At 35.7% G+C, this 27,130-nt stretch overlaps 1 long non-coding RNA gene across 1 annotated transcript in view; it reads right to left on the bottom strand.

Annotated features, from left to right (window-relative positions):
* Positions 1-25,361, bottom strand: part of LOC309841217 — a 74,624-nt gene extending 49,263 nt beyond the window's left edge. The window contains exons 1-2 of the long non-coding RNA XR_014299057.1: positions 25,289-25,361; positions 3,448-3,524 (exon numbers count right to left, since the gene is read on the bottom strand). This is a non-coding gene — a long non-coding RNA (uncharacterized lncRNA). The remainder of the gene's footprint in view (positions 1-3,447; positions 3,525-25,288) is intronic.
* Positions 25,362-27,130: the final 1,769 nt, after the last annotated feature.

Here is a 27,130-nt window from a genome sequence, read left to right as displayed (position 1 = left end):
TCTAACTTAATGTTCACATGTTTGCCAATCTGGAAGCTCTGAGAATCCACTCATTTTGGGTTTTTATGGCTTCATTGCATAAGTATGGTTTATTGAATAATTGGCCACTGGTGATTGATTTAACCTCCAGCCCCTCTCCCCTCCCAGGAGATCAGGGAGCAGGACTAAAAGTCTCACTATCCTCTAACAACCAGCCCCCATCCTTAGATGCTTTCCAAAAGTCACCTCATTTACGTTAACCCACCAGTTGCAGTGGACAGGGCCTTTTATAGAAAACAAGACATCCATTTTACATTTATGGCCTAGAATGAGAGCAAGAACTGAGCTTAGGATCAAATATTGTAACAAAAGATGTCCCCACTGCTTTTATCACTTAGGAAATTTCAAGGGTTTAGGAGCCGTGAGCCAGGAACCACGAGGGAGGTCAAATATACACAAGAAATATATTTAGGTCATCTGAATGAAATACATATTTCTTATAAATCATAATACTGCAACTTCATGTTAGTGTATTTGATTTTGTTTTTAATGATATATATTTACTGAATAATATTCTGAGAAAGGTCTATGGACTTCATCAAACTGACAAAGTGGTCCATAGCAGAATCAAAGTGTAAGTTTCCTCTTCCACATTCAGCAGCATCTTGACCTGTCCTCTATAACTTCAGAACACATCACAGTCCAACCATTTTCATGATGCTTGCCACTACTCTCCTAGATCAGGCCAATGTCTTACTGGCACAACTGAAATAGCCTTCTCAAACATCTCGCCTCCATTCTTGATCTTTACAGCAGGGTATCTCAGCTGGGAGTGACTGCACCCTCCTTCTTCCCAAGAAAATTGCGCAAAGTTTGTGGACACTTTCGGTTGTCACAGTTTAAAGGGTCTTGCCAGTATCTACTGGGAAAAGGCCAGGGATGCTGCTAAACACCAGACAGTGTGTAAAGGACAAGGACAACAAAATTGTACCTGGCTCACAATGTCTATTGTTCTCAGGTTGAGGAATCCTGGCTCTGCAGTCTTTCTCTACATATAATATTCTTTTAAAAAAACATAAGACAAATCTGATTCCACACCTTCGCAAGATTCCCATCACATTGACTAGAAACCTAGTACTTACTCCTTACTGGGTTTTACAAAGCCTTGCATGACTTGGCCCCTGACGATGTCTGTGAAGTGTCCTCCTCATTCACTCTGATACAGCTGCACTAACCTGCTTTTAAGAGATCCCCACCCCTTTTGTTTTCCACATAAGGGCCTTACATATCTAAATTCTAGGATTTAGAATGTTCTCCTTACAGATACTTACTTGGCTTACTCACTTCACTCTGGTAATCAGAAGTCACCTTTTATAACTAAAATAGCATCTCACCAGTTCAGTCGTGGTCCAATAGAACTATTATTTCAAGCAGGCACTATCAACATGTGCAATCCTGTAACTGATAATTCTACTATCAGTAACCTGTAGGGGTCAAATCTTCCTTTTTTTTTTTTTTCCATGTTTCACGCAGTATTATCTTCTCATCTGCATGAATATATTTTACTTCATACAAGCTATTATACTTGTAATAAGCATTTATAGAACTTTGAGACCTAAGGTGATATAATAGTTCTCTAGGTAGAATTTATGTCTGCTTCTATAAACATTTTCAATGCAAGATCATCTTCATCCAATCTCAGAGATGGAAACAATCTAAAGCTTCCTTCTAGTTCATGTTCCTAGGGCTTTTGGGGAGGGGGGTGCCCAACTCAAAGTAAGTTTGCTCCATCAAGGCTTTCTCTCCCAGAATAATGTGGTCCAACATGTCTATGAAAAAGTCTAGCTCAATCTTTGAAGCCTCCCTCAGCTATCCCATCTCTAATCCAAAAAGTACTCTCTGGCTTAACTCTTTAAGACTGATAATAAAGGAAAAAGCCTGAAGTGGGAAAAGCTATCAATAAAACGTATAGTGTAACCTAAACATTCTCTGATGAAATGAGTCAGGTCTAGAGGCCAGGGTAATAAGCAACAACAGCAGAATTTTAACAGAACACTGTTGTTTAAGGAGAATAAAGGAGATGAATGAATTAAAGGTCACTGGGAGTGATTAGACTTGAAAGACATATAGTATAAAACACAGTGAAAACATTAATAGAGAGGGTATCTTTTTTTTCTTTTAGGAAAATGGGTTTGACCTGCTCACTTAGGAATAATTCATTAAATCAACATACGTGTATGTGTGATATCTGGCCATAATCAGTGTAGATTACAATTGTGATTAAGGGAATCTCCTGTCCTTCAGCCATGCAAATTCTATTGTGAAAGGCAGAGAAGTGGACAGAAAATTCAAATACAATGTAGTATGGTACAGTATAGTTATGGTACAATAGGGGTGTGTAAGGAATGTTACATAGGAAGGGGGTGACTATCTCAGGAAGAAACAAAGAGATAAGTAGAAGGCAGCCACACTAAGAGTGGGTAGAATATGTCTGGTGGTCAGATAGGTGAGTATTTTAGCCCTAGGAAGAGAAAATATCTGTGAGATCATGGCCGGTTTACAGCATGAATGGAACTACAGGAGGAAGTAGGTAGTGACAGAAGAACGCAGATTAAAAATCATGCTTAGACTTAATTTTGATGACAGTTGAAGAATTTGTTTGGGTATGTGCTCCTACCTCATCACAAGTACTTATGACATGTGGTTGTCCTTCGAGTAAAATATTTTTTAGCACTATGTTTCTGGTATTGATAGGTTTATCATTCTCATTTTGGCATGAGCCTTTTAAAGTGTGAAATAGAAACTTAAAACAAAAAAAAAAAAAAAATAGAACAGGCCCTTGGGTATTTGCCTCGATGACTTAACAAAATGAGGGTGGGCTTTGAAATTTCGTAAACCTTTGCTCAGATCTCAGCTCTACTCCTCTGCTTTGTGAGCATTTAGTGCTCCAGACTGGGTGTAATTTCTACCTGATGGTTACATCCGACAAAAAGCTAAACTAGAGAGTGCCTGACGACTAGGAAATAGGCAAAAAATTTGGTTCGGGAATTTTCCTCGGAGAGTTCTAAGGAAGAGATAAAGTGCTTTTAAAGTGACAAAGCAAAAAAAGAAATCATTTAGAAGAGGCAACACTAACTTTTAAACACTGAATCTTTCTTTTTGACACTGCAGGCTATGCATGTTTCCTCTTGGGATTTCCCACATGACAGACAAACCTGGCAAGAGATCACCAATATTTGAAAGTCTAATATTTTACCTCTTACTATATGGTTTTTGTGCTATTACTATTTATAATACCCTCGTAAGTACCTCCAGTCTCAGGAGACTGTGATCTCCAGACCCTGAACGTTCACCGATACCTTGCAATCCATCACTCAATTCATTTCCAGATCATCATCCAGAATAGTCTGTAATTATTAGAAAACTATAAAAGACAAAATCTATAATATTAATATTATTATTTCCAACCTGCACAAACTGCCACTTCCCAAGTCCCTCTTCCAGGTGCTTCAGATAACTGTAACCAAGCATAAGTAGATTTCTACCTGCAAATAATTAACCAAAACATCATTTTATAAATTTTATTATTGGTGCCCCCTGTTGATAATAACTGAATTCAAGGGCTTAATTATAGCAATGTGCAAACTGAAACAAAGATAGCAAAAACTTAAAATACAAGGCAAAACAAAAAAATATTTCTTCTGTGGTTTATTGCTAATGCACTTACTATGAAGCAAGTCCAAATGAATTGCATACCATAGATTGATTATTTATTTATTTATTTACTGTGGTAAATTAGCTTTTAATATTTATATACAATTAGAGCATATGGGATTCTTTTTTTTTTTTTAAAGATTTTATTTATTTATTTGACAGACAGATCACAAGTAGGCAGAGAGGCAGGCAGGAAGAGAGAGGAGGAAGCAGGCTTTCCATGGAGCAGAGAGCCCGATGTGGGGCTCGATCCCAGAACCCTGGGATCATGACCTGAGCCGAAGGCAAAGGCTTTAACCCACTGAGCCACCCAGGCGCCCCGGGATTCTTTACTTGATTGTTTTATTGCAGTACATATAAAAAAGGAATATATTAAAGCTGATGTCAGAGTCTGCTGAAATTTTGTTGCATCTCTTTTTTTTTCCTCTGAAAAAGAATAACAACATCCATCAAGTTCCCACTGCTCATAATATTAAAAACATAATAATGACATAAAATTAGGTGAAAACAAAATACAATGCAGCTTTTTAATTCTAAGCATTGTGTTGAAGAGTTCATGAAGGGACAACTGGGTGGTTCGGTCAGTAAGCATCCAACTCTTGGTTTCAGCTCAGGTCATGATCTCAGGATCTCAGGATTTCAGGATCCTGGGATCTAGCCCCCACTCCAGACTCCCAGTAGGCTCTGTGCTCATCAGGGAGTTTCCTGGAGATTACTGGCCCCTCTGCCCTTCCCTCGACTTGTGCTAGAGCTCTCTCTCTCAAATAAATATATCTTAAAAAAAAAAAAAAAAGTTCTTGGAAATTGGAACCTTGTTATCTGGTTGGTGAGAATGAAGCTTGGTTTAATATTTCTGGAGAAACATTTGGGAATACAAATTAAAAATTGCAAAATTGAGTGTATTCTTTCACTCTATGATTTCCAGAAATTTATCTCAATAAATAACTTGTTTATCTTGAGGATATACTTACAATGCCACTGAATGTAACAATGTTTATAATAACTAAATGAAAAATTAATTAAATAAAACATTAGATAATCATAAAATAGAAGGTGATTATTAACCACTGAAATTAAAATGGAAAAGGGATAGAAAAAGACATGGTTCTTCAGAAAGCCTTAGTAACTCTCAAAAAGTATTAGATAGTCATCAGAAACAAACCATAAAAGAGAAGATATAATAGGTGAAGTTTAAGTATCTTTATAATGTCTTGAATTCCTAAAGGATGGGTTATCTTATTCCTGAAAAGAGAGGAGCATACAATGGTCCAAGTGGCCCACGTCTTGCAACTAAGGAAATATCACAAGAAACTAGGGATATACATTGAAAAAAGCTGTGAGGGAGGTCTTTTATCATGATGAAAGTGAACTTCTATGCAACATGCCCCTGTCTTAGGAGAATGTACCCATAAATACTGGTGAAGTCCACTGCCAAAATAGTGTGGAAATTTAAGTTTCATAGCCAAAATATGAAAATGACTTTTGGAAAGCCTAAGGAGCCAAGTCTTCAAGGATTTTGTGCTTTTAGAAAAATTCATCCTTCAGTGACAGGAACTTTAGGGATAAGAAGATATGGCTACCCAGGTGATGGGTATTAAGGAGGGCATCTGTTGTGAAGAGCACTGAGTGTTATATGCAACTAATGAATGATGGAACACAACATCAAAAACTGATGATATAATATATGCTAACTAACTGAATATAATGATAAAAGATAAAATAAAAAGGGTGGAAAAAGCTTTAATAAAAGGAAAGGAAAGAAAAAAAAGAAAAGAAAATATGGTTGGAGATTGGGGAACCAGTCCAGAGGCCATTCAGAATTAGAAATTTAATCCTCACATGGATGCATTTAGGCCAAAGTCATTCCTTGCTACCTGTCTGGTTGTGGGAGATCTAACTAGACCTGTGAAAATAGTGCAAATGAGCTGTGCTTGGGCTAGGGTTTATATAAAAGATAACCCTCCAGTTGAAATTGTATCTCCAAGGGAATACTCAGATTGCCTGAATAAAGAAGAGAGCTTGGAAAAAATATCTGCTCAGCAACATAGCTATTTCTGTGGAAATGACTATTCTGAAGAATCTGACACTATCCATCAACTCATATCAAACTTTAGTGAGAGGAGTTAAATCACCAAGCTAGGAAATGCATTTTCTTTGCTTGATTTAAAGATTTACTAGGAAAAGATATGGCAAAGTATCAAATTAAATTAAATTTTTACTTTCTACATATTCCCTTTTGTCCCCTAATTTGAAAAGAAGACAGGTTTTTACTTCCATTGACTTAGGGAAAATTATTTTGCAAAGTAAAGAGCAGATCTGTTAGAGTCATCAGTTTTACTTAGAGGATGCTCTTAGTCTCAGAATTTTGAAGATATAAAAAAGGGTGTGACCTTAAATTATAGATTATCTGAGAGGGTCCAATCCAATTAGATGGAGCATTAGAGCCAGAGAACCTTTTCTGGCTGCAAGCCACAGAGAAGTGAAGAGGAAGCAGGAGAGGTGAATCAAAGGGAAAATCAAAGAGATTCCAAGCAGGAAAAGAACTTGTCCCACCATGCTACCTTTGTAGATGAAGGGGGCCACCAGCCAGGGAATACAGAAAGCCTCTAGAAGCTGAGAATGACTCCTCTATTTATTTTTTATTTTTTATTTTTTGAGAGAGAAAAAGCCTGTGTCACTGTGTGGAAGGGAGAGGCAGAGGGAGAGGGAGAGAAAGAACCTTAAGAAGGTTCCAGGCTCCGAGAGCCTGGCATGGTATTTAATCACGGGACCCTGAGATCATGGCCTTAGTGGAAATCAAAAGTCAGATGCTTAACATACTGAGCCACCCAAGTGCCCCTCTGAGAATGACTCCTGACAGAGAGTCAGCAAGAAGATGGGGACTTCAGTCCTATAACCACAAAGAATATGGTTCAGCAAAAATTTGAATGGGCTTAGAATTTTCTGAGTTTCCCAATAAGAGCCTGGATGGCCCACACTTTGCTTTTGGCGTTGTGAAACTTGGAGCAGACCAGTCAGATCTGTGAAATAATAAATGTGTTGTTTCATGATGCTAAATCTGGAGTAATCTATTATGGTAGCAATAGAAAACTAATGCAATGTCTAAAGCCATATGTTGACATAATTCATATTGAACAGTGATCATGTAAATATATGAAAATTGTCCCTAGTGGTGAGAAGGGGGGAAAGTGCTACAAAGAATCAAGTAAACTTCTGAGCTAGTATAGCCCTGTGCAACAGCTCTCTCATATACTATACCGATGGGAGAAAAAGAAGTGGAAGACCAAGTGATCATTTTTACCATTTCAATTGTCTAGATAAGAAGCAGTGAGAATGATATCGTTGACAGAGTTAGACAGGATAAGATACACAAAGAAGTAATTTGGTTTCAGAGTGGATAAAAGTGTTGCAAGTGTAAAAACTACAGGGTTTTTCCATCCTGGGTAAGGAGGGAATGGTAATGCCATTGAAACAAATATGGAAGTAAGAGGCTTGTGGGCTTACAAAGGCATGTTATCTTCAGCTTTGGGCATGCTCTTCAGAGTTGATAATATGTTTAAACAGAGGTCCCTGTGTCAGGGTGAATGTAGATTGAAGCGTAGGAAGAGTTTGGGACTAGGGTGAAAATTCAGAGGTGATCATTGCAGAGGTAACGAGTGAACCCATGAGATTTGTGTGGAGGCAATTGCATAGTCAAGGATGGATTCTTGGAGGGAAAAGGTTGGCATAAAATGTAAGAAACAGAGGATTAAAAATATAAGACCTTAATGAACATCAAGGGAAATGAGGATATGGCGTTTGGTAAGCACCCTGAAAGAAATTTGCATTATTAAAGCGATGGAAGTGAAGGGGATTCACAGCATTTGAAGAACTAAGGAAGGGATATGTGATATAAAAATATAGGTTTTTTTTCTTTTCTTTTCTTTTTAGTTTATTTTTCTTTGAGAGTGTGGCTGAGAGAAAGCTCAAACAGTGGCTATAAGCAGCAATGAGCTTTTAATACAGCCAGTATCTCAGAAATAATGAGATAATAATGATAGGAGCTGTTATCCTAGAAATAAAATACATAAAATTAAGAAGCAAATCAATAACTATTCTGAATTTATTAAAAAAATATTTCAAAAGTTAAATAATAACATAAGTCACATATTTAAAGTGCTGTGAATTTTGTTTCTTACCAATAAAATTCTAAGTAATATTCAGTAAATAAAATGTTGCTATAGTATTACATTATAAGCATATTAAGTTTGAAAACAATCAAAAAATATTAATATATTTTAATATTTGTATTTAATATTAATTTTATATTATGTTTAGGATTTATACATATTTAATATTTATATTTTGTATTTATGTTGGATCTTTCGATCCAGGACCCTGAGATCATGACCCAAACTGAAGGCAGAGGCTCAACCCACTGAGCCACCCAGGTGCCCCAACTGTATTATTCTTTTGATTCAACAGTAGCCTATCCTTAGTGTCCATTAAGAAGGCTCATAGGAGCTGCTGTCTTTAAGTTATTCCTTCGACTTAATTGACTATAGCAGGTACAAAATGTGGGGCCACACTTTATCTCAGATATTAAGATACATTGATCTTTAGCTTTTTCCACCTGGTTTCTTTTTTTTTTTTCTTTTTTGTTTGACATTCAATAATGTAACATGTATGGCTTAATCTTTTCATTATGGATGATTTTTTTCTGTCTAAAACATGGCTGGTCCTTTAAACATGAAGATCTTATTTTTGTCTTAGGAAATGACTTTTAATAATAATATCTATTTATATTGTTAATATTCATTGTTATTAATTATATTTCTGTGAGAATATTTTGAACTCTTCATCTTTCATTCCCTTTACTATTGCTTTAAGTGAAATTTTTTCTTCATTTGATTAAGCAAATCTTTTCTTCTACATAAGAAACTTGATTTTCAGGGTCCCTAGGTGTCTCAGTGGGTTAAGTCTCTGCCTTCTACTCAGGTCATGATCTCAGGGTCCTGGGACTGAGCACGGCATCAGGCTCTCTGCTCAGCAGGAAGCCTGCTTCCCCCCCCCTCTCTTTCTGCCTGCTTGTGATCTCTGTCAGACAAATAAGTAAAAAATCTTTAAAAAAAATAAAGAAGAAACTTGATTTTCAATCATGAGTTGCCTGATTCTCTAATGTTCTAAGTTATATGTTGGTGTCTGATGGATTTATTTTGGTCATTAATTTATTTTTTAGTTCTGCAATCTATCTTCATTTTTATCTCTGTTATTTTCAAGTAGCAGATATATTTGTTATTTTCAAACATATCTTCATATATTTGAGATCTTGCTATATTGGATTAATTTTGTCAACAAATTTCCTTATAGCAATTTTTTATGTGTCTGTGAAATCTTATACTTTTCTTAGGGGATTTAATATTTTGTCTTGATGTTTTTCTCCTGCATGTAAACCCTATTCCTTTTATTTTTCTTAATTTTCTTCACCTAGATAATGTCTACTTTCATATTGAGTTAATGTAGTCTGTTTTCTTTGTAATATCATGTGGGAATTCTCCATCACTAGCTTTACTTTAAGCTGAAGTCTGTTTGCCTTTCTCACTGAACTATAATCTAAGGGCCTTTTATTTTTATAGCCAGATATAATCTGATAAAAGGAGAAGTCAACAGGAATTCTGTGAATGCCTCACTAAAGGGAGTAGTTCTAGGTTTTTTGTTTGTTTGTTTGTTTGCTTCTATAAGATTTTGGTAAATGGCTTATTAAATGTTCTCCATCAAATAGGAGTTATATATCCCACTTCTATGGGAGGATATTGTTGGAATTTGCATTATTTGCCAAATCAACTTGGAGAATTAAAACATCTGCTTAATAATAATTAATAAGAAGCAGCCAGAACTGGATATTCATTTTAAAAATATCATCCTGGTAGTCGCTGTGATTACAAAGCATCACAAAAAATATGTGAAAGGGTTAAGAAAATTATTTTTATATACATTTAATTATTATTCCTATACATTGCCCAAGTCTACAAGGTGAACTTTTACATTGATTTTGCAAAGAAATCATATGATCCTTGCCAAATTACATTATATTGAAACAAAACATAATAAGCATAGAATAATTCTGGTTGCTTCCAGCCTAAATCAATTACTCTGTGCTATAAGAATAATGACACAAAGAAAATGCAATCTTATAATATAAATGCACATATGTAATGAAGAGACATACATCTTCAGGAAGAAACATTGACTAGAATCTATGATACTGACATTGCTTACAAAGTGTTATAGATAAGGGAGCCGCTATTAAAATCCAATTAGTATTATTTTGTGAAAAGAAGAAACCAGGCATACAGATTCCTTAATTCTTTCAAAAACACATTTATTGAGCACCTATTATAAAAATAAAGTGCTTTCCTAGATTGAGAATATGCATCAGAAAATGAAACACACTAAGTCTTACACACTACAGTGGGAAATAGATAATATATAAGTAGACATAAAAATACAGTATAATTACATTTTTCATGAAGAAAACTGAGGCAGGTCAAAAATTTGAGAGATGTAGTTGGTTAGCTGGATGTGTTGCTTTTTAAAGAGACCTAAAGGAAATGATTTGTGTATCTAATATATTTGCTTTTTAAAGAGACCTAAATGAAATGATTTGTGTATCTAATATATTTGATGAAATAGTTTGGGGAATTTAGTTTCTGCAAAATATTTCTAGTTTACTTTCATGAAAATTTAGATGTTTTGTATCTCTTCATAGGCTATAGTATTTATGCCACAGAAAATAATAGGTCGGTGTATTTAGATATATTTTAATATACCATCAACTAAGGAATAAAAAATTATAAGACAGTTGTATTGATGGTGTGAAAACAATGGCAGAAAATTAAAGCTCACAGTAAATCTGCTTTGAAATGTGTTCAGAGGATGGCTCAGTCGGTTGAGCTTCTGCCTTCAGCTCAGGTCATTATCCTGGAGTCGAGGATCAAGTCCAGCATAGGGCTCCCTGATCAGCAGGGAGTCTGCTTCTCCTTGTGCCCTTTATCACACTTGTGCATGTGCACACACTCTATCTGTCTCAAATAAATAAATAAAAATCTTTTTAAAAAAAATTTGTTCAGACAGTCATGAGATGTTAAATAAGCACTGGTGATGCTTATCAGCAGTAACAAAAATAATACTAATAATGACATATAAATGTGAATTCGTTAAGTTTAAATTACTGACATACCAAATATATTTTTAATGAAACATGAAGTGGCTTGCAGAATGTTCATTTTTATACTGAAGTTCGTTGGCTATACTGAGGGAAGATGCTGATACAAATTTTTCTGAGACAAGAAATCACCCTTCTTTCATGACAAAGAAAATCCATTATTGAAATACTTATCTGATACAATATTATGCCAAGACACATGCTTTCTTATTTTTAACATGCTAAATAAATTTGGTTTGATGATTTAGTGTTGCAAAGATAATATCTTGAAGAAAGATTCAGAATTCAGTGAGAAAATTCAAATGAAGTTTGGACTCTTGAACAATTTGACTTTTACAATTCTGAATGAATTAAAGGATAAATAATGCAGTATTTGAAAATGTTTAAATGATATTCTTGGGAATGTAATATTGTTATATATTTGGATACACCCGACACAAAAAATAAATTAATCCTGCTGTGAATTTATTCATCTCCCTCAAACGAAAGATGTATTAATTCAAGAAAATTAGTATTTTATGCATCAATTTTGAAAATAAAATGACATTTTATTTTTACTTTCAAACTTCTAGCCCAAGCAAACTGAGCATTGTGGGTTTAGAAGTTACGTAGGTATTCTATTCATAATGATTCAAGATTGGAACATATTTCAGTATCTTACAGATTCACAATGGTTGACAATCAAGGTTTTCTAGATGGTATATATTCAAATTAAAGTAAGTAAGTAAACAAATAAATAAATAAATGTAACTCTTAGGTAGACTAGCCAGTTTTAAAACATTATTAAAATCAAACTGATTTAATAATAAATTAGTAACTAGTTTAATAATAAGGGAATTTTAACACTCCATGGCACAGAAACATTTAATAACATAGAAATATTCCACGATTTAGTTAAATAGTGGAGTCTCACACATGATTATATGTGAAATAAATGATTCATCAGCTAAAAAGTTTCGAAGTTACTTTCATGGGAAATATGGAGCCATTGAAGTTTTTTTTGAAGGATTGTATTTAAATTTAGAAAGTTCCTTAAGGCTGCCCAGTGAAAAGTCTAACAAGGTGATAAATAGAAAGTAGTGGGGACGGTCACAACTTTAGTATAAAATTGCAGAGTGTAAGTCATGGAAATCTAAATTATGAGGGTTCATAGTAGAGATGAAGAAGGAAATGATCCAGATGGATTCAGAATTCTTTCGGGAATGAAATCAAGTTTTTTTGTTGATTCAAAGTGAGGAACAAAAATAGATATGCCCTGCAGAAATAATAACAAATGATAATAGTAAATACCAAGACTGGTAACCAAACAACACAGCAGCTCTGTGTCTTATATGAATGGTACAAGAGCAGTGACAATACTCTTGCTGTCCTCGGGGCAGATTTTGTTGTCAACTTAAATCCTCTAGCTCATGCCAACACACGAGCCTATGCAACATCCCATCCAACTAGGACTATGCATGCACTGGTCAATAACAATGTCTTGCAAATGATCCCAAACCCTGAGGATTTATTGCAAGGATGTCTTGGAAGTGGAAACAGGGGGAGTGGGTGCGTTGTCCTAAGTCATCACTAATTGGCTAAGTAAGGACTTTCAATTTAAGAGTCTAAGACTAAAAATCCCCTGTATCATCTTTGTTGGTACCTCTTGAATAATTCCAGTGAAGGAGAACTCTCTCTTTCTTGTGGCTACAGACTTTGGTTTGGAATGATGTTAAATATTAGGACGCCCTCTCTTGATTCAGACTGGAATTGCTTTCCCTTTCAACCAGCAATACTGGATTTACCTACAATCTGAGGACACACAGAACAAATTCTGGTTTTTCTTTGATTTAATTCTGCTTCCAAATACGCAGGAAGTCTTTCTATTTATGATCCAGAACTAAGAATTAGTTCTGTAAATGAGATTAAATATTATTTTCAAGTCCCTGCACTGATTTCTCAGATGATATAAATCTAACCCTGGTTTTTGCTCTGGAATGTACTACAGTGTATTTGCAGCTCCCCTAGCTTTTTACAAAAAAATTCAGACCTCCATCCAACAGTCCCACTGTGCTGTTAGAGTAGAAGATGTTCCTTGGCTCTGCCTTGTGTTTCTGTCCTGTCATTTGCTGGTAGCTGGCCATGCTTTCACACTACTAAGTTGAAAATTGCAGATGAGGACTGTAAGAACAGCATGATGGGAGATAGTCACAGTTTGCTTTCCCTGGGAGCGTCTTCAGTAGATCTCACTCAGATGCTGTATACAATCGCACAATGAAAGTTAAGTGCCTCATCAGCCACCTTCCTCCAGTTCGCACTGCATCAGGAAGAGCATTCCACCCCCCTCGCTTGCAACCTCCCTGTGCACAACTAGCCCAAACCATATGGGAAGAGGTAGCATAAATATCTAAAATACTAACACATTTATTTGTAAATCTGGCACTCAAGCAGGGTTGGATATGCAACATTATCACACATGCTAGGTTTCCAGGTAGCCAAATCAACAAGCACCAGAACTTAGAAAACCAACTCAGAAAGGAAAACAGGCACAATTCTTGGCCAGGTTATGTGAACACATACATGTCTTCTTAATTCTTTTTTATTAGAGTAGCACTAGGATGATGCTAATCATGAAAGCAAACTTGGACTTTCCTATATTATTTGCACCTTAAAAGCTCTCAATCATTGAATATTTTCCATAATATCTCAAGGCATTACTGAGAAGATTGCTCAATACCCAAGAAATGTATTTTGATTTGGTCTCTTGGAAAGTCCCAATTAATTGGGGAAAAAAATTATTGAATAATTGACATTTATTGAATATGCACAAGTATCAAACACTATATTAGTATAGTATATTGACTATATAAAAGAATGTTAACACTTTATCTTGAATATTTATTTTTGGTGTTCTAATTTATTTTCCAATAGTATTTTATAGGAACCATTACCATTGTTTTATGGATAATGAAATAGAGGCTAAGAAACCTAGTGATCTGATTACAGTTAGAAAATCAACCTAGGTAGAACTGGGAGTTGAGTCTTATCTAACTTAAAGCCTAAGGCTGTGTTTTTGTCCACTTGCACACTATATTGTGACTTTAAATTTATAATACCAACCATCAAACTACTTTTCGGCAGGTAAAAGCCCACATCAATTTAATGGCACATATATTTCTCCACATATTTCTAAGTTTACATACAGACAATAAGTATTCAAAATAAAGTGTCAAATTTTCTACTGTTAAAAAACAATTAGGAGTTACTCTCTTGAATAAAAGAATCCCCTTCCAAGAAGGAATGGCTTCCTTCTTAGTTGATTAACTCCTATACAACTGTGAGGTCAATTTTAATTTCCTATGGGTCTTTAATACCTACTCTACCTTTGGTTAGCATCAAACAAGTTAATGCTAATAGTAATTGATTTTCAGTTTTGTTTTGTTTATTTAATTTTAATCTATGCTGTTGTTTCTCTGTTAAAAGTAATAGAAAACAGGTCTTCCTCTTGAATATCTGATCAAACAAACTTAACATTCATCTGATCAAGGAGAAAATAATCCAATTTCTAGTAGGTTATCTTGTTTCTTTTTTTAAAATATTTTATTTATTTATTTGACATACAGAGATCATAGATAGGCAGAGAGACAGGCATAGAGAGAAGGGGGAAGCAGGCTGCCTGCTGAGCAGAGAGCCCGACGTGGGGCTCGATCCCAGGACCCTGAGATCATGACCTGAGTGAAGGCAGAGGCTTAACCCACTGAGCCACCCAGGGGCCCCGGTTATCTTGTTTCTTAATGTTCATAAAAATGTACCTTGCAATAGTCATATATTGTAGGACGTTCTGTGTTGTCCTTGTTGAAAGAGAAGCAGTGCTGAGGTCAGTCGGACCTAAGTTGAATTCTGGTGTTAACATTTTCTAGTTGAGTAATATTTAGAAAACATTTAAGCATATACTCTTATTCTAAAAATATATTCATATTCATATACTCTTATTCTAAAATATATTCATATACAATCATGTGTAAGTAGAGTGTCTCTATATCATGCAGTTGAAGACAAATGTAATAACACGTGAGGACGCATTCCGTTCATTCTTTTCAGAACTAAGGAGTATGATTTCCTCCAAGAATTAAAAACTATAGCTGTTGTTAAAGAGTTTCAAATCAAGAACAGTTCTCAAAAAACAAAATTCATTATATATCTATTCTTAGTGGGCTGGAGATTTAAGGTGATAAATATTTAAGAAAAGTCCATTTTCATGCCCTGAATTCTAATTATTTTTCCCTTTTTTTCCCTTCCCTGAGTGTTCTATTGGTGTAACTCCGCTTACAAAAGTGTTTTCATGTTTCATTCTACTCTGAGTATAATACAAGCCGTTCTGAAGCCTGCTTGTTGTGTACAATAATGATGTGGATACCCTGCTTACTATTTGCTTGCCTATGGCCAATTTCATAAGGAAAGAAGAAAACATGTTTTCAAAGGAGAAGGAGTGTGTGGGGGTGAGGAGGGGTGATGAGAAGCACAGACAAGTATTGGGAGGTTTTCAAGAATTTCCTCTTTTCATTAAAGATGAAAAATATGAATTCGTTCACTTGAATGTACTGAAAGCCAATTAACTCATTTTTATAAAGGCCTCTTATTATCAAATTGTCATTTGCATAATTGTAGGAGTGGAACTGGCAGGACTGCAGCCATTCATGTTTCTTTGAAATGCAGATTGTCCTTGGATTCTGTAGTCCCCAAACCCTGAAATTAGGCCACAGCCCTCTGGGTGGGGAAGGTCTGGGTACTGAGAGCTCTAATCCAAGAACATTTGACTGCTCCAGTAGCTCTGTTCAAATATTTCCACAAATATAAGTTTTCAAAACAAACAGAAACACCCTATGTTCCATAAAACTAATTAGCAAAGTGCCCAGTAATTGGCCTCCTAACCACTTGCTAGTATTTTCCCTGAGGTAGTCTTCCAAAAAATTTAAAACATGCATTACTTGGCCATATTCACTTCCATTAATGACACCTTTTGGCCCTTTGGTTATAACTATTTCTTGAAAGAGGATAAAGAAATAATTCTAAAGAATATTATAGAAGTATGCATCAACAATAAACTTGACTGTATACAATACACCTAGATGTCCTCGTAGAAAGGTTCTTTCCTACTTTCTTCTTTTCTCCATCAATCCTGAGCAAATCAGGGCTTGCACATTAAGTTACATTTGGATCCCTTTCACTTTATATGATAAAATGGATCATTAATTCTAGAAGCAATATTGCACAGTGACTAATAAAAATAAGAGCAAGACAAACTTGAGTTCAAATCTACATTTTGCATCCATTAGAGGCGTAACCCTGTACTAACTATCTCATCATTTCAAACCTCAGATTCTATCTATAAAATATGAACACGAAGAACACTGTATCCATAAAGTTTCTAGAATAAAGAATAAGAGCTGGCTTTCAGTTCTTCAGCAGGTAGTATGAGCTCAGTGACTGCAGACACTTTCCCGTTCACCTCCATTAAGCTCAGACTAACTGAATTCAGCGTGAGTGTTGTGTAGTGAGAGCATAGGGTCTCCAAAGGCCAAAGAAAAGAAAATGAAAATGAATGGTTTACATTTGACTTTCAAATAAGTATCAAATAGGTCCTAACAATTACAAAAAGTGCTTATTTATAAATGACAAAAAACCCAACCACTAGTGTCTTTACCTATAAGGGTTTCATTTTCTCAGGCAAGGGGAGGCAGTGAAGTGTGTTACTACCAGCACTGGTGGCTCATTTGCTCAGGGATAATACCGGAGACTTAAGATTTTCTATTGCAAAGTTTTGCTATTTTTGGCTTTAACTTCGTTCTCCTGTTGTTAGTCTCATATTTGTACCATGACTGTTTCTGATAGACCCACCAGATCCATATTCAATATAGGAAGAAGTGAGGATGTGTGCCATATGTGAGAAACAACTAATTCTGCTCCTTTTCTTCAGAAAAGATGATTTACCACATCTCCTGAAGAGTTTTGCTCATGTCTTATTGTCTATATCTCAGTCCAACTATTAGCTCTAGCTGCAAAGGATAGCAAGTGATTAGCTGGGCAAATGGTTACTGTAAGGACCTGTTTTATATTTTCATTTTGGCCAGAGCTTTCATTGAGGTTAAACAATAACTTTGTTGTTTGACCCTTAACCAGTCCCTGCTCCCCTTCCGCCAGGAGGAAACAAAAACAAAAATAAACATTTGGGACTTCATCAAAATCAAAAGCTTCTGCACAGCAAAGGAAACAGTCAAAAAAACAAAGAAGCAACCCATGGAATGGGAGAAGATATTTGCAAATGACAGTACAGACAAAAGGTTGATATCCAGGATCTATAAAGAACTCCTCAAACTCAACACACACAAAACAGACAATCATATCAAAAACTGGGCAGAAGATATGAACAGACACTTCTCCAATGAAGACATACAAATGGCTATCAGACACATGAAAAAATGTTCATCATCACTAGCCCTCAGGGAGATTCAAATTAAAACCACATTGAGATATCACCTCACACCAGTTAGAATGGTCAAAATTAGCAAGACAGGAAACAACATGTGTTGGAAGGAATGTGGAGAAATGGGAACCCTTTTCCACTGTTGGTGGGAATGAAAGTTGGTGCAGCCTCTTTGGAGAACAGTGTGGAGATTCCTCAAGAAATTAAAAATAGAGCTTCCCTATGACCCTGCAATTGCACTACTGGGTATTTACCCCAAAGATACAGATGTCGTGAAAAGAAGGGCCATTTGTACCCCAATGTTTATAGCAGCAATGGACATGGTTGCCAAACTGTGGAAAGAACCAAGATACCTTTCAACAGACGAATGGATAAGGAAGATGTGGTCCATATATACTATGGAGTATTATGCCTCCATCAGAAAGGATGAATACCCAACATTTGTAACAACATGGACGGGACTGGAAGAGATGATGCTGAATGAAATAAGTCAAGCAGAGAGAGTCAATTATCATATGGTTTCACTTATTTATGGAGCATAACAAATAGCATGGAGGGCATGGGGAGATGGAGAGGAGAAGGGAGTTGGGGGAAATTAGAAGGGGAGGTGAACCATGAGAGACTATGGACTCTGAAAAACAATCTGAGGGGTTTGAAGTGGTAGGGGGGTGGGAGGTTGGGGTACCAGGTGGTGGGTACTATAGAGGGCACAGATTGCATGGAGCACTACGTGTGGTGCAAAAATAATGAATACTGTTATGCTGAAAATAAATAAAAAATAAATTTAAATTAAAAACAAAACAAAACAAAACAAACAAACAAACAAACAAACAAAGAAAAACAAGTCCCGGAAACCAGCCTCAGGTAACAAAGCTCAAATACAAGGGTGGGTCAGGCCAGGTGGAGACACCTGAACAGTGGGGCTCCTTACTGTCTCCTAGCTACCAAGGTGATGGGCTAGTTTCCATGGCCTTGTGGGATGAATTGTAATTCAATTAGCCACCTGTGTGTGGCCAGGCCCAACCACATGGCCTTTGCTCTATAAAAGTTAGTCTGAAAAGCAGGGAGGCATCATCCTCTGTAAGGGGAGGCCCCAGCCTATCTGTTTGACGGTCTGTCTGATTCTTGATGCTTGGCGCGAAATAAAGCTTTGCTTGACCTTCACTTGTATCAGTCTCACTCCTTTAATCACAGACCCATTATTGGGGTACCCATTTTGGGGGGATCTAACAGTTACTGATGAGGGAGCAGGAGGGTGGCTGAGGACAAAGCAAAAGCTGGCACCTTGCCCCCCCTCTCCACCCACTCCCCTTGGTAATATTTGTGACATTCCTCAGGCATCCCTGACTGCCCAAAAAGAAAAACAAATAGTTAACTTGCAGAGATCACAATCCTTGGTTTACCAGTGTCCTAGAGATTTACAACAAAGAAGCTATCTTAACAATAGCACAATTTCCAAATAACTCAGTTCCTCAAGCCCTAAATAAAGTTAAATTTCTTCTAAACCCAAATCTCACTAACAAGGACACTTGATAAGGAGAAATGTGAAACTTTATCTCTAGATCTCCAAGATAGTGTCGAGAATCATTCCCAAGCATATGGTCTACTGATATACATCAAAAGGGTCTCACAAGAAGATTTTTGCTACTAGTAATAAATAAACTTTCTTCCAACAATAGCTAGCCCCTCAAGGTCTTGGAGACCTTGCTTCCAAAATTCCTTAGAGACTAACATCACCCCCTTTGTTCTCACCTACCCAAGTCCTGTATATATAATCAGTCACTCGTCAGGATAACGGGGCAGCATCTCCATCTGCCCATAAGTCCTGTCCCTGTGTTCTAATAAGCCACCTTTTTACACCAAAGACGTCTTAAGAATTCTTTCTTAGCCGTCGGCTCTGAACCTCACTCCACCGAACCTCACCTAAGTTCAAGAACTTCATCAGTTACCACCTACAAAATAAAGCTTTTGCTCATAGGAAAGATGAGAGAGAAGAGAGACTGGGTAAACTATTTTAGTGTCTGCATAGTAGGCTATGATAAAAATGTCAAAAAGGTATCAGATTTATCTACACTCATTTTATAATTTGGTAATTGTTCTAATATTCTGGTAATGTCACTGAAGGTGGAGGAGTAAGAAATTCTTCTTCTCCATAAAAACAACAAAGAACTTGTATTAACTATGGGAATCAACTTTTTTGGAACTCTGGAAATTAAACAATTTTATAGCAACCCAAGAGCACTTACCAAAAAAAAAAAAAAAATAGTCTAATTTTTCTCTAAGAACAGCAAATTTTGTATTATTATAAGTCACCCCAGAACTCACTTACACTCACCAACTTCACTAGCCATGAAGATAATGGTCCTCATTCCCAATGCTAGAGGATTCTGAACCAATCTCCATTGTCAAGAATTGCAGTTATTTTGCTACATATCCGGCCTTTCTGGTGGCTGCCTTGAACTGGCTCAAGAGTCTTGTCTTTCAGAGCTGGTCCTGTGCTAACGCTGGTTGGGGGATGGGGAAGGAGGTGTCAAAACATTTATAAGCTAATGTTTCTGTCATTGTTTGGGGCAACAGGTAGCACTTGAAGAAATCAGTAGATCCACTAGGCTAGAGATTTTTCACATATAAAAGTTCTAAGGCTCCTTGCATTCAGCTAGATAAATAGTATCAAGCCTACTCAATGTAGCAGATTCTGGTCAGACTGCCTGAACCTCCCACCATCTCCACTGTTAGAAAGTTTCCCAAGTGCCATGGTTTCATCCCACTTCCACTTCTAGCCATAGTAGAATAGGTAAACTGAGGACAGAGCTCAGTCGTAGCCAAACCTTAGGTTGACCAACAACCTATTGATTACAAACCTGGCATAAAAACATGATTTATCTAATCAGATGTTATTTCTCAAATATTTTTACTAAGAAATGCCAAAGAAATCATGAAATTTAGCAGCAAGTAAGAAAGGAAGCAGAAGAAGCATAAGAAAGACAGTGGGAAAAAAAATGAAGATAAGTGGCAGAAACAATGAATCAAGATACACAGAGAGAACATATGTGTAGACTAGTAGATGAAGAGGATTGATCAGGAAAGAGAGTAAGAAGCAGATTTAGAGTTACTTATTACCACATGTGGCAAATCCTGAACAGAAACTCCACATAGCTACCACTGTTGAGATGCTTCTGATTGCCTTGGATCCAGAAAAAAACATCAACCTCTATAGTGTGGATTGCTATTTTGTTTAGCTCAGACTTCGATAAACCCAGTGTGATTTTAGTTAGCTTTAGGATGCCTGGACAATATAGCTCAATAATATCTGATTGTGGATAGAATTCAAATACTATTTCAATCAAACAGAACGCAAACAGTGTAATGTGTATTTCTAAAGGATTAGCCCATAAATCTATGATGTTCACATCTAGCAATTTCACTGTAGTGTTAGATATTTTTAGGTTATTTTCTTGATTTTGGTTTAAATAAATCACCAAACCCAGATAAAATCAATTAGTCACCTCCCAAGACTTTACACATCTCCAAGACATTTTTTTTTAAACTCCATTTTATAAGGTATAGTCATTCAGTCATGTAAAAAGAAAAACCAACAACTGTTTTTGTTTCCATCTCATTTCATTTAAAACCATAAATTGCATTGCTGAACTTCATTACCTGACATATTTAGCGACTTAAAACAATTAGCTGTTTTTCAAAAATAAACATCTATCCATAAGGAATGAAAACTTTTATTTACTGAGTTTGTTTAATCTGTTCTAGGTTCCTGTGGCATATCATGCTGAAGAGCTCTGGGAATGCCTCCCATATTACTGAATTAAGTCCCCAGCTATAGATGTTGACTAAATTGAAGAATGTCATTTGGATAATATAAGAAGTAAGATCTGGCTTTAATCAATGAATTCAGAAGACTGAGTGAAGATACTGTATTTTCTCAAGATTTAAATCTGTAGTATTTTTAGTGTGTCAACAGTAACTTTAACTAGTTTTGAAACCCTTCTATCATGTCAACCAAACAATTTGTGTTTATCATGTTACCTAAGATCCATCCAAGTAACAGTAATATTAAAAACCAACACATATAGGACACTCTCCAAATAGCTGTTAACATTTTTAACTCTTCAATAATTCAAGTAATCCTTATAGCATACAAAAAAGATAACTGACATGTTAAGTATTCAGTAATTTGTTTCTAACCACACATCAAGTAAAAGACAAAGCTGGGAAATTCATTACTATAAATACTTATATTAAAAAACAAGAAATATTTCCTATCAATAATTTAAGCTAAAATGTCAGAAAGGGGAAAAAAAGAAAATAAAATCTGAAGTAAGTAGGGAAATAATAAGTATCAAGGCAGAAATCAAAATTATAGAAAATAGAGGAGTAATATAGAAAATCAATGAAACTAAAACATAAACTCTAGTGAAAAATTTTTAGCTAGAATGAGTAAGATAAGAAGGAAGATTATGCAAGTCAGCAAAATGAGTAATGAAGAGAGGGCCTTACTAAAATTCTTACCAAAATTAAGTTTATAAAGGACTATCATGAAAAGCTTTAATGCAACATATGATACTACTTAGATATAATGAAGAAATTCCAATGAGAACATAAAAACTATCTCAAGAAGAAATAGAAAACCTGAATAATACATGTAAAGAAAGTGAATTTGTAATTAACTATCTTCCCACAAAGAAAAGTTCCAGCCCAAATTGTGTCTTTGGTAAATTCTAACAAATATTTATGGATGCAATGATACCAACACTACATAAAATGTATCAGAAAATGCAGGAAGAACCATTTCTTCGTTTATATTAAATGACAAAATTTCACAAAACATGACCTATATACTTCATGAACATAGGCACAATAATCCTTAACAGAACATTAACAGATTAAATCCAGCAACACATAAAAAGAATTATATACTATGACTAAGTATAGTATACCCTAGGAATGCAAAGTATGTTTGAATGTCAAGGATATTATCTACTGTATTCATGGAACATATGATATAAACTACATGAAAATCTCAATTAACTCAAAGAAATTTGAAACATCTCAACATCTATTTATGATAAATACTATAAACATAACAGGAATAAAAAGAAACTTTTTTTTTAATTTTTTATTTTTTATAAACATATATTTTTATTCCCAGGGGTACAGGTCTGTGAATCACCAGGTTTACACACTTCAAGCAGAGAAAAAGAAACTTTTTAAACTCAAAAGAAGCATCTATAGAAAAGCTACAGCCTTGGGACGCCTGGGTGGCTCAGTGGGTTAAGCCACTGTCTTCGGCTCAGGTCATGATCCCAGGGTCCTGGGATTGAGCCCCAAATCAGGCTCTCTGCTCAGCAGGGAGCCTGATTCCTCCTCTCTCTCTGCCTGCCTCTCTGCCTGCTTGTCATCTCTCTCTGTCAAATAAATAAATAAAATCTTAAAAAAAAAAATGAAAGCCACAGCCAAAATCATATTTTACTTCATATATGAAGTAAGTCATTTTTACTTCAAACTTTTCTAAGTTCAGAGCTAAGAAAAAGATTTCTTCTTTCACAACTCCTGTTCAACATTTGTATGCATGTTCTATCCAACGAAATAAGGCCATCAAGTGAAATAAAAGGCATAAAGATTAAAAAGGAAGAAGTTAAATAGTCTTTACTCAAGGGAAACATGATCTTATAAGGAAATAATCGCAAGGAATTTACAAAAATACTAATACATGGGGCGCCTGGGTGGCTCAGGGGGTTAAAACTTCTGACTTCGGCTCTGGTCATGATCCCAGAGTCCTGGGATCCAGCCCAGCATCAGGCTCTCTGCACAGTGGGGAGCCTGCTTCCTCCTCTCTGCCTGCCTCTCTGCCTACTTGTGATCTCTGTCTGCCAAATAAGTAAATAAAACCTTTAAAAATATATTAATACATGAGTTTAGTGATTGTACAGCATAAGAGATCAATATGAAAAAATCTTCAGATTGCTATTTTACTAGAAAAATGCATTCTAAAAATGAAATTAAGATGCAATAGCAACAAAACTAATGCAATTCTTATGAATAAATTTAGCAAAGGAAGGGCAAGGCTCTTCCATGAAAAAATACAATGTATAAACACATAAAAATCAATATATACATGTATACTATTTATTAAAATATAAATATATATATAATATGCATAAATGATAATTTAGCAAATGGAGTATAAAAATCTTATCTGAGAAATTACAAAACATTGCTGAGAAAAATTAAACAAGATTTAACTAAATGGTGAGATACTCCATGTTCATAGATTGTTAAGACTCATTATTGAATGGCAATTCTTCCAATTTGATGTATAAACTCATTGCAAACCCTATGAAAATTCATAATGGCTACTTTATAGAAATTGACAAGTTGATCTTAAAAATAGTAGATTATCACAGCAGTTATAACAAATATGTAATTCAGTGGTTTCAATTAAGGGTCATTTTGCCCATTCTCCCCCTCCCCTGACATTTAGCAACGTCTGGAGACTTTTGGGTAGTCATAAGTGGGTAGAGGCCAAGAATGGTCCTTAGCATCTTCTAATGCACAGGGCTGTCTCTCATAACAAAGAAGTATTGGACCCGAAATGCCAATAGTACTGACTTTGAGAAACCCTGATTTAATTGCATCAGAAAAAAATAGAGTAATATCTCCAGCTGTCAGTCCAGGCATTCTATCCCACCAGAGTAGAAAGGTCTAGTAATAGAGAAGAAAAAGAACCCTTGGAGCCCTTTCACCATTGGTGAGTGCCTTCATGGACACTACCAGTTCTGGCTATACAAAAGCTCTCTGTTGTACTATTGCCTGTCTTAAAACTTCCTTGTTTTCTACAGAGGCTTCTCTAATATCTTATCAACTGATCACGGTCACATCTTGCCAGCGTAACAGCCATTTGCCTTTGCTAAGGTCTGCTCTAGGGCATTAAATATAATTTTGAAAAATCATATTCCCTGATAATAAAACTTCACATGTTTCTTCTATTTTGAAACACTTGTCTGTAGTTTCTGTATACTAAAAACTTGTACTAAGGGTGTTTTAAAACGGCTGTCTTACTTTGGCATTCGGGTGTACAAAGGTGATTTATCTTCTTTTTCCCTTTATGTTTATTAAACAACACAAATGTTCCAAAGTCTCTAACTGCTATTTAATTCGAGGCTATGAGTTTCTGTGCTTCTCCGCTCCTCAGAGACCAGATTGCTTAGGGAAATTTTAGTGTCAACATGTAATAATAAAATTGATGGGTACGAGAAGAATAAATGAAAGAAGATGGGATTGGGAGGGAGACAAACCATAAGTGACTCTTAATCTCACAAAACAAACTGAGGGTTGCTGGGGGGAGGGGGTTTGGGAGAAGGGGGTGGTATTATGGACATTGGGGAGGGTATGTGTTTTGGTGAGTGCTGTGAAGTGTGTAAACCTGGTGATTCACAGACCTGTACCCCTGGGGATAAAAATATATGTTTATAAAAAATAAAAAATTATATTAAAAAAAAAAACAAACTGGTAAAAAAAAAAAATTGATCAACTGCATATAAACTAATAAGTACAAATTTGATTTTTTCTAAAAAGTGATTATTTGGCTCTGAGGAAAAACAAAACTCATATTTATAAGATGTAGTGTGTATACGGTGTCATTTTAATAATCATTTGATAGAAATTGATGCATCCTAAGTTTGGATATTATGATTCTTACCCCAGCTCCAATGTTATTTTTTCCCTCCATGCCACCAAGCACTTGTCTAACACCAGCTTAGAGTCTTAAAAATTGATCTCTATTCTGACATTACCTACCTGGAGATATCATCAGATCTCAAATGTTAAGGGCTTAATCTTACAAGACTACACACACACACACACATGACACACACACACGCCCTATACCAATCATGAATCTAGGTGATTCTGACCTCCTGGTTGTGAATTGGAGGTTCTGATGACTTCCTTCTCAGGTATGATTAAGCTGCTAGAGCAGCTCACAAAAATCAGGAAAGCAGTTTACTTACTAGATTGCTGCTTTATTACAAAAAAGTTCCAAATCTCCAATTACGTAATGGGTCTCCTTGGCAACAAACCCTCACACTTAGGTGCCTTTCAAAAGACACCTCATTAACATAAACTCAGGTGTAGTTGAAAGGGGTTTGTTGTAAGTATCAGGACATCTTTATGACTGTTACCATTTAGGAAATTTAAAGGAATGGGAAAAAGAATAAATATGTATTTCTTACCATAAGCCACAATACCACAGATATAAAAGTAAATGACTATCTTCATAGACCAGTAAAAATTAAGGTCTTATAACAACATTTCGTATAACTCATGAAATAATGTGATCAGTACTTCCCATGGTGTTTTGCCATATGCCAACATGGATATTGAGTCAAGGCTTGAGTGTGTTAGGATGACAAACTGAAGCACCTACCCAACATTGTAACAACTTTTATATTATTGAATGATTGTAAGACCTAATAAAAACTATATTTTCTATCTCTATTACAATATTTCCTACTGTCATTATGTTAATAACAATAGTTTCTTTTTCTCAGTAGTCTTTTCTTTTCAAATAATTGGGAGAAGAGCAGCGGGTTAGAAACTATGAAATTGGCTGTGTCATTTACAGAACCCATAAGTTTCATTGATTGCCGCTTCCCTGACTCATTCTATAGCTGGCTAAAAACTTGCCTTCTCACTGACGAGAAGTCTACCAGGAGACATGACGATATAAACTATCGATGAAATGTCTAAAGGGGGAAAATGCAATTGTGATTTAGTCTGAAATTCCACTTGGCAATCTGTTTTAAGACTTCACACTTGAGAAGTAATTTCATTTGTTTTTTCCTGCTTATAAACCAGTGTCTTAAACCATAGGTAATCACTGCAAGGCTGCACCAATGACAGTTCCCAAATTTCTTTCTCACAGGCAAAATTGAAGGAATATAGACTCTTTTCTTCTACTCTTAACTGGAACCAGGCTTTCCCTTGGACCCCATGCATGTCCATCTTTATTTCCCCCCCAGTGGAAGGTAGGAATGGAGGTAGCGGCCATTTGTTGAGGGATTACTAGTGTCCAGACTTCTGTTAAGCATTTCATAGACATTGCCTCTTCTATCAAACAACAATTCCCAATTTTTGACATTTTACCACAATTTTGTAGAACCCAAGATTCAAAACACTTGATAAGTTGTCTGATCTTGTAACATAACACATCAGATCATTGGAGTTGTAATACTTGCTCTTAGCCCTGAGTTTCTCTCTCCCTGCATAGCATAATGCCTTCAAGTGGAGGGAACATCAGGGTTCTCCAGACCATTATTACCACTTCCTATTTACTATAGCTCCACCTTCCTGTATAAGAATGTTTTGTTTTGTTTTGTTTTAATCTCATGTCATCCTGCTAAACTTCCATTGTATTACTGAATCCTCTCTGAAACTCCTGGTTAATCCCATTATTTATACTGAGCCTTTTACGTGGCCTTGGATGATTTTAATGTTCCTGTTGACAATCTACTTTGTACCTTAATACTAGCATCTATCGTTAGCTTCTCCAAGGCTCTGCAGATCCAGTCCAGCAAACTCTACCCAGGGATGTGCCTAGACATTGTCATTAACCCCAAACACGTGATGTGTGAAATACTAAAACTTCAACATTTCATTGATAACACAAGTGGTTCCATCATTATTACTTTAACTGCTTTTTTTCTTTACCTCATCATTACTCTTTCATGTCTTAACTTTATTTTTATCTTAATCTG

The sequence above is a fragment of the Mustela nivalis genome (assembly GCF_964662115.1).
Source record: "Mustela nivalis genome assembly, chromosome: 9".
In the NCBI taxonomy this organism is placed as follows: Eukaryota; Metazoa; Chordata; class Mammalia; order Carnivora; family Mustelidae; genus Mustela; species Mustela nivalis.
Note: the sequence above shows the minus strand (reverse complement) of the source record. Positions and strands in the feature narration are given on the sequence as shown.